General features: G+C 35.7%; 1 non-coding gene across 1 annotated transcript; it reads right to left on the bottom strand.

Annotated features, from left to right (window-relative positions):
* Nucleotides 1–1574: 1574 nt before the first annotated feature.
* Nucleotides 1575–1646, bottom strand: trnap-cgg (transfer RNA proline (anticodon CGG)). The gene has a single exon. It is a non-coding gene; the product is annotated as a tRNA-Pro (tRNA).
* Nucleotides 1647–5272: the final 3626 nt, after the last annotated feature.

The following is a 5272-nucleotide window of genomic DNA, read 5'->3' as shown; positions in this document are numbered from 1 at the left end:
CAGGCCTCCCTTGACCACAGCCCCACAACCCTCCAAGTGCATGGGTAGCGTCGCCAAAAAAAACCATGGTTATTAAATAATGTAATTAATTAACTGATTAAATATGATTGTGATAGTTAAAACTATTGATAAACTGATGAAAATGAATTACCTGTAACTAGAGTGAGAATCAGTGGTATGTATCTCACTATGTACAGTAAGTTGTATAGTTGATCCATTTCTGAACACAGCTCTGTGAGGATTCTGTATAATAGTGCTGTATGTGCTGAACTTTACACGTCTCTAGAAGGACACACCCAGGAAGTGATGCAGTTTTAGTGTTATTTTGTACAGATCACTTCACACAGTGTCAGTGACAGAAATCTAGAGTCATTATGGCTGGTGTTGTATTTCAAGATTCATCATCTATACAATACTATAAGCCTTTATCTGTTTGTGTGGTTTTTAAATTATTTGTACATTTATAAATAATTATGATAATTTGCTGTGGAAAATCATAGGAAACTGATCCAGATTTAAACAAAATCTCTCATAAGTAAATTTGCTATGTCTATAACCAAAAGGTAATGAAATTCAGTTCAATTCAATTCAGATCACTTCATTTTTATTTGTACAGCACTTTTAACAATGGACATTGTCTCATAGCAGCTTTACAGAAATTCAGAATTTCAGAATAGAAATTACAAAGTTGAAAATTAACTTTACCCCTAATGAGCAACTCTGAGGCAACAGCGGCAAGAAAAAACTCTGTGAGACGATATGAGGAAGACTCAAATGTGAACCCATCCTCATCTGGGTGATACCAGAGAGTGTGATTATGAATAAATTACCTTCTAATTGTATATTATCAAACATTAAAAGCAGCAGAGGAGATGATCAGATCCACTTGTTTAGTTTTATCATCAACTTTAGCAGACAGACGTGGTGGCATAGGGATTTACCTCCACATGGAGTGATGAAAAAAAGGAACTCAGGTTTAGATTTTGGATGTTGTTTGTACCGTTGTAGGCTGTTTACTGAACCACTGTCTTTGTTGCTGCAGGACAGAGTAACATCATCACCTTCATCTACAACTTTATGAGTGAAAAGTGGATCTAATAAATCTGCCATGGAGTCACCTGTTATAGAGAAGAGAACATAATAATTTTTTAGTTTTGAGTTATATAACTCATATTCTATTTTTTCTTAACATCACACAGGCTAATTAATCATTAATTTATTATCTCCTTTCTGAAAAGATCAATGTTAACTTACCTAATGAAAGCCACAGACACATGAATATAACAGTGAACATGATGAATGGTGTTAGTAAAATGACAATATTCTGAGGTCTTTCTGTACTCTATTATATTAATATTTCAGAGGTTCATGTCTCCACAAAGTGTGACATTCTCCATCCCGCTCCCTGTATTCCAGAGATAGGCTCCAGGTTGAAGCTTTAATTTTCAGAGGTAATTACAGTGGGATTTGAACCTTCTTGGACCTCTGGAGAAACAAGCTTCCAAGCAAAAACCAAGCCGGCAGTGCAAGTTTCCGTGAGTTTTATCCCAACCACTCTATTCCATTTAAAACCAGGGCTCATCCGGGATTTGAACCCGGGACCTCTCGCACCCGAAGCGAGAATCATACCCCTAGACCAACGAGCCAGGTCGTCCCTGTTGAGCTTGCTGTGCGCCAATGGAGGTTCACTGTACTCTGTAACTGTATGACCTTCCTGTTCATATGGACTGGGGTCCGAGTAAAAGGAACTCAGTTACACAAAGTCAAGTTAACAATAAAGCGAGGGCTCCTGTGGGATTTGAACATTTTTGGAATCGAGACGCTAAGTGTGAACCAAGTAAGCAGCTCTTGCCATTGGGCCAAATATATCATTAACCTCGGTGGACATGAAGATCAAAATCAATTCTTGTAGAACAAGCTTGCTTTAGTGTCAGGTGGAGGTTTCAGTATAGGTCAAGTTTACAGGATTGTAGCTTCTTTGCTGGAAACTGTACTGTTGCTCCAGTATAGCTTGGTGAATATTATGAGGCTTCAAGTAGTTTCTGTGATATTTGCAGTAAGTTTAAAAATGATTCCAGTTGGTAATAAAATTGAATTAGCTGGTTGCTAATGAAACTCAGGTGGCTGGTGGGGTATGGTTTGGTAACTGTTACAAGGTCTCATCTGTTCGATAGGGTGACACTAGGAAGCTGTAATGGAGTCCCATGTGGTTGCTATGGATTTTAAAAAATATTTTAGTATGATTTATGTCATTTACATGGTTGTTACTGTAGTCTTAGATTTCTGTTCTTGGTGAACAGGAATGAAACCCGATGTGGTCTTTAGCTGTTGTAGCTCATCTACCTCAAGAATTGATTATGGGGCACAATTTCAGTGGAGCTTATTTATTTCCTGATTGTGTGATGGAGACTGTGTTTTTATTTTCCACAATTCTTATTCTTAGTTATACATACTTTCAGGTATCCTGTAATTTCCCTTTTTATATTCCTGTAATATAAAAAAATATATTAAAGATCCTGCAAAGACACACATGATGAACACATTAAATCTCATGCTGAGAAACAAACAAACAAACATAAAATAAAATAAAAATAAATCAAATCAGCTGCTTGTCAAAAGAGTTGTACAATATCCACATTTTTATTCCTAGAACATAATCAAATTCCAGCATGTGATCTTTACACTGTCATTAAGTAAATAAACCATCAAACCTGCCACTATTGTTTATGAGAACTGCACTTAATACTGCAGAGGGAGTGAACATGTGGCTTCTTCAAACACATACCTAACTTTTCTATCTGTATTTGGATTCACTTAGAATGTTTTGTCTATTCAATTCAAATAAAGTATTCATATATGGTTATATACATACATTTCTATTGGATCAATAATCAGAATGCTGATGTTATGCATAGCTTCCAGTCTTTTCTTCTTATTGTGATTCTTTAACACTTTCATGTTTGAGGTCTCTGCAGGTTTTTGGACAGTGAAGTTGACTTTCCTGTCACTGTGGGCTGCAAGACGCAGTAGTACAGTGCAGAGTCTGATACTGAAGCAGGCGAGATCTCCAAATCCACACGCTTCAGACTCTTATGAACTTTAGCAGACAAATGAGGATGAGGAGTATCACCTGTCTGATTCCCTCCCGATTCCGTCAACAGAACGAGGAATTCTGGTGCTGCATTGGAATATTGTCCATACCACTGTAGATTGTTCATAGAAACAGTGTATTTGTAATCACAGGAGAGTGTAACTGCTTGCTCCTCTTTACCATAGACAGCAGAAGATGTTGGAGTAATGCTGTCCTGTGTGCTCTCACCTGAAGAGGACATTTATTTCAGAATATTATCATTTTATATTATACAGTATACATACAGTACATGCTTACAATCTAAAACACTCACACATGGAAACATTTCTTTACTAGTTAAAAAACATTTAAACATGATATATGGGGATATATAAAATATAAGCTTACCTATGAACATGGTAAAAAACAGAAACATACAGAAAACCATCATGTTTTAATTTCCTCTGTTCTTCTGAAAGTTTCCTTTTTATGTTATTGTAAATGTCAAGTTTCCTTCTACTCTGTCTTCAGTGAAGCATCTAAGCATTTCTTGTGTACAAAGCCTCAACTGTAGCTTCCCTCTGTTTTAACCAATCAGAGTGCAGGATTTGCCACATTATGTAAAATACACACACATGTTCTAAAAGAATTTAATGAGCAAAAGATTCATATATTTAGTTCCTGTATTTCCTACTTCTAGGAACTTAAACCTTTTCTAATCTACAAAATATATTGTTGCAATTACAAACAATTCTTATTGTGAAATTAAATTCTTCAGCAGATTTATAGTACACCCTTAAAGTCTAAACAAAACACCAGAGGTACTGTAGTGATTGATAGGATTTTAAAAAATTCCCCATAAAATTATAACAATATAAAACCCCTAACAAGATGGTGTTTGAGAGCATGTGCACAAATACATAAGCATCTTGTATTAAGCTCAAGATTCTGCAGTAATTCAAGTGTTTCAGTCGGACTGCACTCCACACACCATGTATCTGTGCTGAAGCTTTGTTCAGGTTTAATGTTCATGGCTACTTTAACACTCCACATGGTTCTGTTGTGTCCAGGTCCAGTTTCATTTGGAATCATTACAGCATTTCAGCATATCAGAACACAAGAATAACCCGTCTTTTTCTTTTTTATCTGTATTTCTGACATTAACCTAGACAAAAACAAGTCCTCAGATTCAGCATCCTTAAAGAGACAAATTTGCTGGTGTGCTTGTGATTATTGTCCTTTAATATGACCCAGTTTCAGCACAACATAAGCTCATGGACAGTCTTACATTTGTCTCAAGAATATTCTAATATAAAGGGGAGATCATCAATGTCCAAATGATTAAAAGTTTTCTAGAGCCTGTGGCTGCAAAACAACCGAATCCTCACCCCTCCACCAACATGACACTTGGTATGAGGTGTTTGTTGTGATAAACTCTGTTTGACCTTCACCAAACATGAAACTATGAATAATGATTAACCATCAGTCCAAAAAAATATTGTTCCTGAATTTGTTAAGATGCTGCCATTTTTTTTGTAGAGAAAGGGTTTCTTCCTCTCACCTCCTCCATGAAAGCCATATGTGGAGGCAGGACTGAGGTGGAGCACAGGTTTGTGAATGGACAGTGGTGCAGGGAAGAGTAAGTGCTGTTTCCACAGGTCAGGGTCGTAACACTTAAGACCTGGGAAATGCAACTGTGAATGGATTTTTGCTGATCCATTTAAAATTTGGCAGACATTGTACATCCATTTAACTGAAAATACAAATGTTAATACACAATTTCCATTTTCATTTCATTTTCACTCAATCTTGATGAATTTCATTATGATCAATAAAAAGAAAGCAAATTTGACTAACACTTTCCTTATTCATCCATTTTAACTTCTTGTAACTATACAATGGAATTATGGTCTGGAGTGCTCACATTTTGTTCTGGATCTTAGTTCACATTTGTTAAAGTAACATACATTTATACACACAGGTATAATAAACACATGAAAGAATAAATAAATGTATGAATGGAAAAAAATTACAGGATATATAATTATAGGATATTGTTTGTACCAATAAAGCAGAATGTTATCTCTGCTTCACTTATATGAACATTTCAGAGTAACAGTGTATATACTATACACACAGAGGATGTATCAAGCTCATTAGATATATTTATATTAGTTCTGTCGTGAGAAAGAAGCTGTTACA

The sequence above is a fragment of the Hemibagrus wyckioides genome, unplaced genomic scaffold (assembly GCF_019097595.1).
Source record: "Hemibagrus wyckioides isolate EC202008001 unplaced genomic scaffold, SWU_Hwy_1.0 Contig4, whole genome shotgun sequence".
Lineage (NCBI taxonomy): Eukaryota > Metazoa > Chordata > Actinopteri > Siluriformes > Bagridae > Hemibagrus > Hemibagrus wyckioides.
Note: the sequence above shows the minus strand (reverse complement) of the source record. Positions and strands in the feature narration are given on the sequence as shown.